Consider the following 15,182-nt stretch of genomic DNA (forward strand, 5'->3'; position numbering starts at 1 on the left):
TCCCCGCCCATTTCAATTCCCCTTCCCGCTCCCTCTCCATGACCATCCTCCCAGTCCCCGCCCATTTCAATTCCCCTTCCCGCTCCCTCTCCATGACCATCCTCCCAGTCCCCACCCATTTCAATTCCCCTTCCCACTCCCTCCCCATGACCACCCTCCCAGTCCCCACCCATTTCAATTCCCCTTCCTGCTCCCTCTCCATGACCACCCTCCCAGTCCCCACCCATTTCAATTCCCCTTCCCACTCCCTCTCCATGACCATCTTCCCAGTCCCCGTCCATTTCAATTCCCCTTCCCACTCCCTCTCCATGACCATCCTCCCAGTCTCTGCCCATTTCAATTCCCCTTCCCGCTCCCTCCCCATGACCACCCTCCCAGTCCCGACCCATTTCAATTCCCCTTCCCACTCCCTCCCCATGACCACCCTCCCAGTCCCGACCCATTTCAATTCCCCTTCCCACTCCCTCCCCATGACCACCCTCCCAGTCCCCACCCATTTCAATTTCTATTCCCCTTCCCATTCCCTCTCCATGACCATCCTCCCAGTCCCCACCCATTTCAATTCCCCTTCCCGCTCCCTCTCCATGACCATCCTCCCAGTTCCCGCCCATTTCAATTCCCCTTCCCGCTCCCTCTCCATGACCATCCTCCCAGTCCCCGTCCATTTCAATTCCCCTTCCCACTCCCTCTCCATGACCACCCTCCCAGTCCCCACCCATTTCAATTCCCCTTCCCGCTCCCTCCCCATGACCATCCTCCCAGTCCCCACCCATTCCAATTCCCCTTCCCGCTCCCTCTCCATGACCATCCTCCCAGTCCCCACCCATTTCAATTCCCCTTCCCACTCCCTCTCCATGACCATCCTCCCAGTCCCCACCCATTTCACTTCCCCTTCCCACTCTCTCCCCATGACCATCCTCCCAGTCCCCGCCCATTTCAATTCCCCTTCCCATTCCCTCTCCATGACCACCCTCCCAGTCCCCACCCATTTCAATTCCCCTTCCCATTCCCTCTCCATGACCACCCTCCCAGTCCCCACCCATTCCAATTCCCCTTCCCACTCCCTCCCCATGACCATCCTCCCAGTTCCCGCCCATTTCAATTCCCCTTCCCGCTCCCTCTCCATGACCATCCTCCCAGTCCCCGTCCATTTCAATTCCCCTTCCCACTCCCTCTCCATGACCATCCTCCCAGTCCCCACCCATTTCAATTCCCCTTCCCACTCCCTCTCCATGACCATCTTCCCAGTCCCCGTCCATTTCAATTCCCCTTCCCACTCCCTCTCCATGACCTTCCTCCCAGTCTCTGCCCATTTCAATTCCCCTTCCCGCTCCCTCCCCATGACCACCCTCCCAGTCCCGACCCATTTCAATTCCCCTTCCCACTCCCTCCCCATGACCACCCTCCCAGTCCCGACCCATTTCAATTCCCCTTCCCACTCCCTCCCCATGACCACCCTCCCAGTCCCCACCCATTTCAATTTCTATTCCCCTTCCCATTCCCTCTCCATGACCATCCTCCCAGTCCCCACCCATTTCAATTCCCCTTCCCGCTCCCTCTCCATGACCATCCTCCCAGTTCCCGCCCATTTCAATTCCCCTTCCCACTCCCTCTCCATGACCATCCTCCCAGTCCCCGTCCATTTCAATTCCCCTTCCCACTCCCTCTCCATGACCACCCTCCCAGTCCCCACCCATTTCAATTCCCCTTCCCGCTCCCTCCCCATGACCATCCTCCCAGTCCCCACCCATTCCAATTCCCCTTCCCAATCCCTCTCCATGACCATCCTCCCAGTCCCCGCCCATTTCAATTCCCCTTCCCACTCCCTCTCCATGCCCACCCTCCCAGTCCCCGCCCATTTCAATTCCCCTTCCCACTCCCTCTCCATGACCACCCTCCCAGTCCCCGTCCATTTCAATTCCCCTTCCCACTCCCTCTCCATGACCATCCTCCCAGTCCCCGACCCATTTCAATTCCCCTTCCCACTCCCTCTCCATGACCACCCTCCCAGTCCCCGTCCATTTCAATTCCCCTTCCCACTCCCTCTCCATGCCCACCCTCCCAGTCCCCGCCCATTTCAATTCCCCTTCCCGCTCCCTCTCCATGACCATCCTCCCAGTCCCCGCCCATTTCAATTCCCCTTCCCGCTCCCTCTCCATGACCATCCTCCCAGTCCCCACCCATTTCAATTCCCCTTCCCACTCCCTCCCCATGACCACCCTCCCAGTCCCCACCCATTTCAATTCCCCTTCCTGCTCCCTCTCCATGACCACCCTCCCAGTCCCCACCCATTTCAATTCCCCTTCCCACTCCCTCTCCATGACCATCTTCCCAGACCCCGTCCATTTCAATTCCCCTTCCCACTCCCTCTCCATGACCATCCTCCCAGTCTCTGCCCATTTCAATTCCCCTTCCCGCTCCCTCCCCATGACCACCCTCCCAGTCCTGACCCATTTCAATTCCCCTTTCCACTCCCTCCCCATGACCACCCTCCCAGTCCCGACCCATTTCAATTCCCCTTCCCACTCCCTCCCCATGACCACCCTCCCAGTCCCCACCCATTTCAATTTCTATTCCCCTTCCCATTCCCTCTCCATGACCATCCTCCCAGTCCCCACCCATTTCAATTCCCCTTCCCGCTCCCTCTCCATGACCATCCTCCCAGTTCCCGCCCATTTCAATTCCCCTTCCCGCTCCCTCTCCATGACCATCCTCCCAGTCCCCGTCCATTTCAATTCCCCTTCCCACTCCCTCTCCATGACCACCCTCCCAGTCCCCGCCCATTTCAATTCCCCTTCCCACTCCCTCCCCATGACCATCCTCCCAGTCCCCACCCATTTCAATTCCCCTTCCCGCTCCCTCCCCATGACCATCCTCCCAGTCCCCACCCATTCCAATTCCCCTTCCCGCTCCCTCTCCATGACCATCCTCCCAGTCCCCACCCATTTCAATTCCCCTTCCCACTCCCTCTCCATGACCATCCTCCCAGTCCCCACCCATTTCAATTCCCCTTCCCACTCCCTCCCCATGACCATCCTCCCAGTCCCCGCCCATTTCAATTCCCCTTCCCATTCCCTCTCCATGACCACCCTCCCAGTCCCCACCCATTTCAATTCCCCTTCCCATTCCCTCTCCATGACCACCCTCCCAGTCCCCACCCATTCCAATTCCCCTTCCCACTCCCTCCCCATGACCATCCTCCCAGTTCCCGCCCATTTCAATTCCCCTTCCCGCTCCCTCTCCATGACCATCCTCCCAGTCCCCGTCCATTTCAATTCCCCTTCCCACTCCCTCTCCATGCCCACCCTCCCAGTCCCCACCCATTTCAATTCCCCTTCCCACTCCCTCTCCATCACCATCCTCCCAGTCCCCGACCCATTTCAATTCCCCTTCCCGCTCCCTCCCCATGACCATCCTCCCAGTCCCCACCCATTTCAATTCCCCTTCCCACTCCCTCCCCATGACCATCCTCCCAGTCCCCGCCCATTTCAATTCCCCTTCCCGCTCCCTCTCCATGACCATCCTCCCAGTCCCCGCCCATTTCAATTCCCCTTCCCACTCCCTCTCCATGACCATCCTCCCAGTCCCCGCCCATTTCAATTCCCCTTCCCACTCCCTCTCCATCACCATCCTCCCAGTTCCCGCATTTCAATTCCCCTTCCCGCTCCCTCTCCATCACCATCCTCCCAGTCCCCGTCCATTTCAATTCCCCTTCCCACTCCCTCTCCATGACCACCCTCCCAGTCCCCACCCATTTCAATTCCCCTTCCCGCTCCCTCCCCATGACCATCCTCCCAGTCCCCACCCATTCCAATTCCCCTTCCCAATCCCTCTCCATGACCATCCTCCCAGTCCCCGCCCATTTCAATTCCCCTTCCCACTCCCTCTCCATGCCCACCCTCCCAGTCCCCGCCCATTTCAATTCCCCTTCCCGCTCCCTCTCCATGACCATCCTCCCAGTCCCCGCCCATTTCAATTCCCCTTCCCACTCCCTCTCCATGACCACCCTCCCAGTCCCCACCCATTCCAATTCCCCTTACCAATCCCTCTCCATGACCACCCTCCCAGTCCCCGTCCATTTCAATTCCCCTTCCCGCTCCCTCTCCATGACCATCCTCCCAGTCCCCGCCCATTTCAATTCCCCTTCCCACTCCCTCTCCATGCCCACCCTCCCAGTCCCCGCCCATTTCAATTCCCCTTCCCGCTCCCTCTCCATGACCATCCTCCCAGTCCCCGCCCATTTCAATTCCCCTTCCCGCGCCCTCTCCATGCCCACCCTCCCAGTCCCCGCCCATTTCAATTCCCCTTCCCGCTCCCTCTCCATGCCCACCCTCCCAGTCCCCGTCCATTTCAATTCCCCTTCCCGCTCCCTCTCCATGACCATCCTCCCAGTCCCCGCCCATTTCAATCCCCTTCCCACTCCCTCTCCATGACCATCCTCCCGGTTCCCGCATTTTAATTCCCCTTCCCGCTCCCTCTCCATGACCACCCTCCCAGTCCCCACCCATTCCAATTCCCCTTCCCAATCCCTCTCCATGACCATCCTCCCAGTCCCCGCCCATTTCAATTCCCCTTCCCACTCCCTCTCCATGCCCACCCTCCCAGTCCCCGCCCCTTTCAATTCCCCTTCCCGCTCCCTCTCCATGACCATCCTCCCAGTCCCCGCCCATTTCAATTCCCCTTCCCACTCCCTCTCCATGACCACCCTCCCAGTCCCCACCCATTCCAATTCCCCTTCCCAATCCCTCTCCATGACCACCCTCCCAGTCCCCGTCCATTTCAATTCCCCTTCCCGCTCCCTCTCCATGACCATCCTCCCAGTCCCCGCCCATTTCAATTCCCCTTCCCACTCCCTCTCCATGCCCACCCTCCCAGTCCCCGCCCATTTCAATTCCCCTTCCCGCTCCCTCTCCATGACCATCCTCCCAGTCCCCGCCCATTTCAATTCCCCTTCCCGCTCCCTCTCCATGCCCACCCTCCCAGTCCCCGCCCATTTCAATTCCCCTTCCCGCTCCCTCTCCATGCCCACCCTCCCAGTCCCCGCCCATTTCAATTCCCCTTCCCACTCCCTCTCCATGACCACCCTCCCAGTCCCCGTCCATTTCAATTCCCCTTCCCACTCCCTCTCCATGACCATCCTCCCAGTCCCCGACCCATTTCAATTCCCCTTCCCACTCCCTCTCCATGACCACCCTCCCAGTCCCCGTCCATTTCAATTCCCCTTCCCGCTCCCTCTCCATGCCCACCCTCCCAGTCCCCGCCCATTTCAATTCCCCTTCCCGCTCCCTCTCCATGACCATCCTTCCAGTCCCCGCCCATTTCAATTCCCCTTCCCACTCCCTCTCCATGACCATCCTCCCAGTCCCCACCCATTTCAATTCCCCTTCCCACTCCCTCCCCATGACCACCCTCCCAGTCCCCACCCATTTCAATTCCCCTTCCTGCTCCCTCTCCATGACCACCCTCCCAGTCCCCACCCATTTCAATTCCCCTTCCCACTCCCTCTCCATGACCATCTTCCCAGTCCCCGTCCATTTCAATTCCCCTTCCCACTCCCTCTCCATGACCATCCTCCCAGTCTCTGCCCATTTCAATTCCCCTTCCCGCTCCCTCCCCATGACCACCCTCCCAGTCCCGACCCATTTCAATTCCCCTTCCCACTCCCTCCCCATGACCACCCTCCCAGTCCCGACCCATTTCAATTCCCCTTCCCACTCCCTCCCCATGACCACCCTCCCAGTCCCCACCCATTTCAATTTCTATTCCCCTTCCCATTCCCTCTCCATGACCATCCTCCCAGTCCCCACCCATTTCAATTCCCCTTCCCGCTCCCTCTCCATGACCATCCTCCCAGTTCCCGCCCATTTCAATTCCCCTTCCCGCTCCCTCTCCATGACCATCCTCCCAGTCCCCGTCCATTTCAATTCCCCTTCCCACTCCCTCTCCATGACCACCCTCCCAGTCCCCACCCATTTCAATTCCCCTTCCCGCTCCCTCCCCATGACCATCCTCCCAGTCCCCACCCATTCCAATTCCCCTTCCCGCTCCCTCTCCATGACCATCCTCCCAGTCCCCACCCATTTCAATTCCCCTTCCCACTCCCTCTCCATGACCATCCTCCCAGTCCCCACCCATTTCAATTCCCCTTCCCACTCCCTCCCCATGACCATCCTCCCAGTCCCCGCCCATTTCAATTCCCCTTCCCATTCCCTCTCCATGACCACCCTCCCAGTCCCCACCCATTTCAATTCCCCTTCCCATTCCCTCTCCATGACCACCCTCCCAGTCCCCACCCATTCCAATTCCCCTTCCCACTCCCTCCCCATGACCATCCTCCCAGTTCCCGCCCATTTCAATTCCCCTTCCCGCTCCCTCTCCATGACCATCCTCCCAGTCCCCGTCCATTTCAATTCCCCTTCCCACTCCCTCTCCATGACCATCCTCCCAGTCCCCACCCATTTCAATTCCCCTTCCCACTCCCTCTCCATGACCATCTTCCCAGTCCCCGTCCATTTCAATTCCCCTTCCCACTCCCTCTCCATGACCATCCTCCCAGTCTCTGCCCATTTCAATTCCCCTTCCCGCTCCCTCCCCATGACCACCCTCCCAGTCCCGACCCATTTCAATTCCCCTTCCCACTCCCTCCCCATGACCACCCTCCCAGTCCCGACCCATTTCAATTCCCCTTCCCACTCCCTCCCCATGACCACCCTCCCAGTCCCCACCCATTTCAATTTCTATTCCCCTTCCCATTCCCTCTCCATGACCATCCTCCCAGTCCCCACCCATTTCAATTCCCCTTCCCGCTCCCTCTCCATGACCATCCTCCCAGTTCCCGCCCATTTCAATTCCCCTTCCCGCTCCCTCTCCATGACCATCCTCCCAGTCCCCGTCCATTTCAATTCCCCTTCCCACTCCCTCTACATGACCACCCTCCCAGTCCCCACCCATTTCAATTCCCCTTCCCGCTCCCTCCCCATGACCATCCTCCCAGTCCCCACCCATTCCAATTCCCCTTCCCAATCCCTCTCCATGACCATCCTCCCAGTCCCCGCCCATTTCAATTCCCCTTCCCACTCCCTCTCCATGCCCACCCTCCCAGTCCCCGCCCATTTCAATTCCCCTTCCCACTCCCTCTCCATGACCACCCTCCCAGTCCCCGTCCATTTCAATTCCCCTTCCCACTCCCTCTCCATGACCATCCTCCCAGTCCCCGACCCATTTCAATTCCCCTTCCCACTCCCTCTCCATGACCACCCTCCCAGTCCCCGTCCATTTCAATTCCCCTTCCCACTCCCTCTCCATGCCCACCCTCCCAGTCCCCGCCCATTTCAATTCCCCTTCCCGCTCCCTCTCCATGACCATCCTCCCAGTCCCCGCCCATTTCAATTCCCCGTCCCGCTCCCTCTCCATGACCATCCTCCCAGTCCCCACCCATTTCAATTCCCCTTCCCACTCCCTCCCCATGACCACCCTCCCAGTCCCCACCCATTTCAATTCCCCTTCCTGCTCCCTCTCCATGACCACCCTCCCAGTCCCCACCCATTTCAATTCCCCTTCCCACTCCCTCTCCATGACCATCTTCCCAGACCCCGTCCATTTCAATTCCCCTTCCCACTCCCTCTCCATGACCATCCTCCCAGTCTCTGCCCATTTCAATTCCCCTTCCCGCTCCCTCCCCATGACCACCCTCCCAGTCCCGACCCATTTCAATTCCCCTTCCCACTCCCTCCCCATGACCACCCTCCCAGTCCCGACCCATTTCAATTCCCCTTCCCACTCCCTCCCCATGACCACCCTCCCAGTCCCCACCCATTTCAATTTCTATTCCCCTTCCCATTCCCTCTCCATGACCATCCTCCCAGTCCCCACCCATTTCAATTCCCCTTCCCGCTCCCTCTCCATGACCATCCTCCCAGTTCCCGCCCATTTCAATTCCCCTTCCCGCTCCCTCTCCATGACCATCCTCCCAGTCCCCGTCCATTTCAATTCCCCTTCCCACTCCCTCTCCATGACCACCCTCCCAGTCCCCGCCCATTTCAATTCCCCTTCCCACTCCCTCCCCATGACCATCCTCCCAGTCCCCACCCATTTCAATTCCCCTTCCCGCTCCCTCCCCATGACCATCCTCCCAGTCCCCACCCATTCCAATTCCCCTTCCCGCTCCCTCTCCATGACCATCCTCCCAGTCCCCACCCATTTCAATTCCCCTTCCCACTCCCTCTCCATGACCATCCTCCCAGTCCCCACCCATTTCAATTCCCCTTCCCACTCCCTCCCCATGACCATCCTCCCAGTCCCCGCCCATTTCAATTCCCCTTCCCATTCCCTCTCCATGACCACCCTCCCAGTCCCCACCCATTTCAATTCCCCTTCCCATTCCCTCTCCATGACCACCCTCCCAGTCCCCACCCATTCCAATTCCCCTTCCCACTCCCTCCCCATGACCATCCTCCCAGTTCCCGCCCATTTCAATTCCCCTTCCCGCTCCCTCTCCATGACCATCCTCCCAGTCCCCGTCCATTTCAATTCCCCTTCCCACTCCCTCTCCATGCCCACCCTCCCAGTCCCCACCCATTTCAATTCCCCTTCCCACTCCCTCTCCATCACCATCCTCCCAGTCCCCGACCCATTTCAATTCCCCTTCCCGCTCCCTCCCCATGACCATCCTCCCAGTCCCCACCCATTTCAATTCCCCTTCCCACTCCCTCCCCATGACCATCCTCCCAGTCCCCGCCCATTTCAATTCCCCTTCCCGCTCCCTCTCCATGACCATCCTCCCAGTCCCCGCCCATTTCAATTCCCCTTCCCACTCCCTCTCCATGACCATCCTCCCAGTCCCCGCCCATTTCAATTCCCCTTCCCACTCCCTCTCCATCACCATCCTCCCAGTGCCCGCATTTCAATTCCCCTTCCCGCTCCCTCTCCATGACCATCCTCCCAGTCCCCGCCCATTTCAATTCCCCTTCCCGCTCCCTCCCCATCACAATCCTCCCAGTCCCCACCCATTTCAATTCCCCTTCCCACTCCCTCCCCATGACCACCATCCCAGTCCCCACCCATTTCAATTCCCCTTCCCACTCCCTCTCCATGACCATCCTCCCAGTCCCCGTCCATTTCAATTCCCCTTCCCGCTCCCTCCCCATGACCACCCTCCCAGTCCCCATCCATTCCAATTCCCCTTCCCACTCCCTCTCCATGACCACCCTCCCAGTCCCCACCCATTTCAATTCCCCTTCCCACTCCCTCTCCATGACCATCCTCCCAGTCCCCACCCATTTCAATACCCCTTCCCACTCCCTCCCCATGACCATCCTCCCAGTCCCCGCCCATTTCTATTCCCCTTCCCACTCCCTCTCCATCACCATCCTCCCAGTCCCCGCCCATTTCTATTCCCCTTCCCACTCCCTCTCCATGACCATCCTCCCAGTCCCCGTCCATTTCAATTCCCCTTCCCGCTCCCTCCCCATGACCATCCTCCCAGTCCCCGTCCATTTCAATTCCCCTTCCCGCTCCCTCCCCATGACCATCCTCCCAGTCCCCGTCCATTTCAATTCCCCTTCCCACTCCCTCCCCATGACCATCCTCCCAGTCCCCACCCATTCCAATTCCCCTTCCCACTCCCTCTCCATGACCACCCTCCCAGTCCCCGTCCATTTCAATTCCCCTTCCCACTCCCTCTCCATGACCATCCTCCCAGTCCCCGTCCATTTCAATTCCCCTTCCCACTCCCTCCCCATGACCATCCTCCCAGTCCCCACCCATTCCAATTCCCCTTCCCACTCCCTCTCCATGACCACCCTCCCAGTCCCCGTCCATTTCAATTCCCCTTCCCACTCCCTCTCCATGACCATCCTCCCAGTCCCCGCCCATTTCAATTCCCCTTCCCGCTCCCTCTCCATGACCATCCTCCCAGTCCCCGCCCATTTCAATTCCCCTTCCCGCTCCCTCTCCATGCCCACCCTCCCAGTCCCCGTCCATTTCAATTCCCCTTCCCGCTCCCTCCCCATCACCATCCTCCCAGTCCCCCGCCCATTTCAATTCCCCTTCCCACTCCCTCTCCATGACCATCCTCCCAGTCCCCGCCCATTCCAATTCCCCTTCCCACTCCCTCCCCATGACCACCCTCCCAGTCCCCACCCATTTCAATTCCCCTTCCCGCTCCCTCTCCATGACCATCCTCCCAGTCCCCCCACCCATTCCAATTCCCCTTCCCACTCCCTCTCCATGACCATCCTCCCAGTCCCCACCCATTTCAATTCCCCTTCCCACTCCCTCTCCATCACCATCCTCCCAGTCCCCACCCATTTCAATTCCCCTTCCCGCTCCCTCCCCATGACCACCCTCCCAGTCCCCGCCCATTTCAATTCCCCTTCCCACTCCCTCTCCATGCCCACCCTCCCAGTCCCCACCCATTTCAATTTCTATTCCCCTTCCCACTCCCTCCCCATGACCATCCCCCCAGTCCCCGCCCATTTCAATTCCCCTTCCCACTCCCTCTCCATGACCACCATCCCAGTCCCCACCCATTTCTATTCCCCTTCCCGCTCCCTCTCCATGACCATCTTCCCAGTCCCCGTCCATTTCAATTCCCCTTCCTACTCCCTCTCCATGACCATCTTCCCAGTCCCCGTCCATTTCAATTCCCCTTCCCACTCCCTCTCCATGACCATCTTCCCAGTCCCCGCCCATTTCAATTCCCCTTCCCGCTCCCTCCCCATGACCATCTTCCCAGTCCCCACCCATTTCAATTCCCCTTCCCACTCCCTCTCCATGACCATCCTCCCAGTCCCCACCCATTTCAATTCCCCTTCCCACTCCCTCTCCATGACCATCCTCCCAGTCCTTGCCCATTCCAATTCCCCTTCCCGCTCCCTCCCCATGACCATCTTCCCAGTCCCCACCCATTTCAATTCCCCTTCCCACTCCCTCTCCATGACCATCCTCCCAGTCCCGACCCATTTCAACTCCCTTTTCCCGCTCCCTCTCCATGACCATCCTCCCAGTCCTTGCCCATTCCAATTCCCCTTCCCACTCCCTCTCCATGACCATCCTCCCAGTCCTTGCCCATTTCAATTCCCCTTCCCGCTCCCTCTCCATGACCATCCTCCCAGTCCTTGCCCATTTCAATTCCCCTTCCCACTCCCTCTCCATGACCATCCTCCCAGTCCCCGTCCATTTCTATTCCCCTTCCCACTCCCTCTCCATGACCATCCTCCCAGTCCCCGCCCATTTCTATTCCCCTTCCCGCTCCCTCTCCATGACCATCCTCCCAGTCCCCGCCCATTTCTATTCCCCTTCCCGCTCCCTCTCCATGACCATCCTCCCAGTCCCCACCCATTCCAATTCCCCTTCCCACTCCCTCTCCATGACCATCCTCCCAGTCCCCGCCCATTCCAATTCCCCTTCCCGCTCCCTCTCCATGACCATCCTCCCAGTCCCCACCCATTTCAATTCCCCTTCCCACTCCCTCCCCTTGACCATCCTCCCACTTCCCGCATTTTAATTCCCCTTCCCGCTCCCTCCCCATGACCATCCTCCCAGTCCCCGTCCATTTCAATTCCCCTTCCCGCTCCCTCCCCATGACCACCATCCCAGTCCCCACCCATTTCAATTGCCCTTCCCGCTCCCTCTCCATGACCATCCTCCCAGTCCCCGTCCATTTCAATTCCCCTTCCCGCTCCCTCTCCATGACCATCCTCCCAGTCCCCACCCATTTCAATTCCCCTTCCCGCTCCCTCTCCATGACCATCCTCCCAGTCCTTGCCCATTCCAATTCCCCTTCTCGCTCCCTCTCCATGACCATCCTCCCAGTCCCCGCCCATTTCACTTCCCCTTCCCGCTCCCTCTCCATGACCATCCTCCCAGTCCTTGCCCATTCCAATTCCCCTTCCCACTCCCTCTCCATCACCATCCTCCCAGTCCCCACCCATTTCAATTCCCCTTCCCGCTCCCTCCCCATGACCACCCTCCCAGTCCCCACCCATTTCAATTCCCCTTCCCACTCCCTCTCCATGACCATCCTCCCAGTCCCCGCCCATTTCAATTCCCCTTCCCGCTCCCTCTCCATGACCATCCTCCCAGTCCCCACCCATTTCTATTCTCCTTCCCGCTCCCTCCCCATGACCATCCTCCCAGTCCCCACCCATTCCAATTCCCCTTCCCGCTCCCTCCCCATGACCACCCTCCCAGTCCCCACCCATTTCAATTCCCCTTCCCACTCTCTCCCCATGACCATCCTCCCAGTCCCCGCCCATTTCAATTCTCCTTCCCACTCCCTCTCCATGCCCACCCTCCCAGTCCCCACCCATTTCAATTCCCCTTCCCGCTCCCTCTCCATGACCATCCTCCCAGTCCTCACCCATTTCAATTCCCCTTCCCGCTCCCTCTCCATGACCACCCTCCCAGTCTCCGTCCATTTCAATTCCCCTTCCCACTCCCTCCCCATGACCACCCTCCCAGTCCCCGCCCATTTCAATTCTCCTTCCCACTCCCTCCCCATGACCATCCTCCCAGTCCCCACCCATTTCAATTCCCCTTCCCGCTCCCTCTCCATGACCATCCTCCCAGTCCCCAACCATTTCACTTCCCCTTCCCACTCCCTCTCCATGACCATCCTCCCAGTCTCCGTCCATTTCAATTCCCCTTCCCACTTCCTCCCCATGACCACCCTCCCAGTCCCCACCCATTTCAATTCCCCTTCCCACTCCCTCTCCATGACCACCCTCCCAGTCCCCACCCATTTCAATTTCTATTCCCCTTCCCACTCCCTCCCCATGACCATCCCCCCAGTCCCCGCCCATTTCAATTCCCCTTCCCGCTCCCTCTCCATGACCACCCTCCCAGTCCCCGCCCATTTCATTTCCCCTTCCCACTCCCTCCCCATGACCATCCTCCCAGTCCCCGCCCATTTCAATTCCCCTTCCCGCTCCCTCTCCATGACCATCCTCCCAGTCCCCGCCCATTTCAATTCCCCTTCCCGCTCCCTCTCCATGACCATCCTCCCAGTCCCCGTCCATTTCAATTCCCCTTCCCGCTCCCTCTCCATGACCATCCTCCCAGTCCCCACCCATTTCAATTCCCCTTCCCACTCCCTCCCCATGACCACCCTCCCAGTCCCCGCCCATTTCAATTCCCCTTCCCGCTCCCTCCCCATGACCACCCTCCCAGTCCCCACCCATTTCACTTCCCCTTCCCGCTCCCTCTCCATGACCACCATCCCAGTCCCCACCCATTTCAATTCCCCTTCCCACTCCCTCTCCATGACCATCCTCCCAGTCCCCGTCCATTTCAATTCCCCTTCCCGCTCCCTCTCCATGACCACCCTCCCAGTCCCCACCCATTCCAATTCCCCTTCCCACTCCCTCCCCATCACCATCCTCCCAGTCCCCACCCATTCCAATTCCCCTTCCCACTCCCTCCCCATCACCATCCTCCCAGTCCCCGTCCATTTCAATTCCCCTTCCCACTCCCTCTCCATGACCATCCTCCCAGTCCCCACCCATTTCAATTCCCCTTCCCACTCCCTCTCCATGACCATCCTCCCAGTCCCCGCCCATTTCAATTCCCCTTCCCGCTCCCTCCCCATGACCATCCTCCCAGTCCCCGCCCATTTCAATTCCCCTTCCCGCTCCCTCCCCATGACCATCCTCCCAGTCCCCACCCATTTCAATTCCCCTTCCCACTCCCTCCCCATGACCATCCTCCCAGTCCCCGCCCATTTCAATTCCCCTTCCCATTCCCTCTCCATGACCATCCTTCCAGTCCTCACCCGTTTTAATTTCCCTTCCCACTCCCTCTCCATGACCATCCTCCCAGTCCCCACCCATTCCAATTCCCCTTCCCACTCCCTCCCCATGACCATCCTCCCAGTCCCCGCCCATTTCAATTCCCCTTCCCACTCCCTCTCCATGACCATCCTTCCAGTCCTCACCCGTTTTAATTTCCCTTCCCACTCCCTTTCTGACATGACCATCGTTGGCCTCCTCCACTGCCATAATGAACTCAACCACGAATTGGAGGAGCAACACCTCATCCTCAGCCTGGTGGATTGAACATTGAGTTCTCCAATTTCAAGTAGCCTTCCTTCCCAGCCCCGACCCTCCTCCTCCCTGCCACCAACCAGATTCATTCCTCCCATTGACCAACTAGTTCATCCCCTCTGCCTGTCTTCACCTATCCCCACTTCACCACCCTGCCCCCACCACCCCGTTTATCTGCAGCTCCCCCTCCACCCAACCCCAGTCCTGAAGAAGGCTTCCACCCGAAACGTCGACATCCCCACCTCCTAATGCTGCCTGGGAACAATGGATCTCCAAGTCGAACTTCGGTGTTGGTAAGTTGTTGGAGGTAATTCTCGAAAGATTTACATGTGTTTGGAGAGGCAAAGACTGATCAGGGTCAGTCAGCATGGCTTTGTGCCTGGGAAATCAGGTTCTCATGATATGATTTTCAGATTTTTGAGAACTTAAGATTGAAGGTAGAGCAGAAGAAAATATTTATTTGGACTTTGATGAGGTTCCGCGTGGTAGAGTAAAGTTGGGTTTCACGGTGAGCTTGCAAATTGGATACAAAATTGACTCTATGGTGGGAGACAGATTGTTGTGTTTTTTTTGGATTGGAGTCTGGTGACCAGTGGTGTTCCACAGGGATTGGTACTGGTTCTACCTTTGTTTGTCATTTATATGAACGGTTTGGACGAGAATCCTGGAGGCGTGGTTCCTAAGTTTGCAGATGGCATGAAGATCAGTGGCATAGTGGATGTTGAAGGGGGTTATCTCCGAAAACAAAGAGATCTTGATCAGTTGGACCAATGGGCTGAGGAGTGGCATATGGCGTTGAATTTGGCTAACTGAGAGGTATTGCATTTTTGCAAAGACAAACAGAACTTCTCTAAAGAGAGACCTCAGAGTTCACCTCCATAATTCTTGGAAATTTGCATCACACATGGTCCAAGAGAGGATGGTTAAGGTGTTGAGCACACTGCCTTCACTGCTGAGGAATGTCAGAAGCTGAGATTTCGAGGTTTATCAAATCATGAGTGTGCAGATACGGTGCCTTGTCTATTGGGTGGAGGTTTCAAAACGAGGTGGTGTAGATTAGATTAGATTAGATTACTTACAGTGTGGAAACAGGCCCTTCGGCCCAACAAGTCCACACCGCCCCGCCGAAGCGTAACCCAC

This window comes from Chiloscyllium punctatum, chromosome 35 (genome assembly GCF_047496795.1).
Source record: "Chiloscyllium punctatum isolate Juve2018m chromosome 35, sChiPun1.3, whole genome shotgun sequence".
Lineage (NCBI taxonomy): Eukaryota > Metazoa > Chordata > Chondrichthyes > Orectolobiformes > Hemiscylliidae > Chiloscyllium > Chiloscyllium punctatum.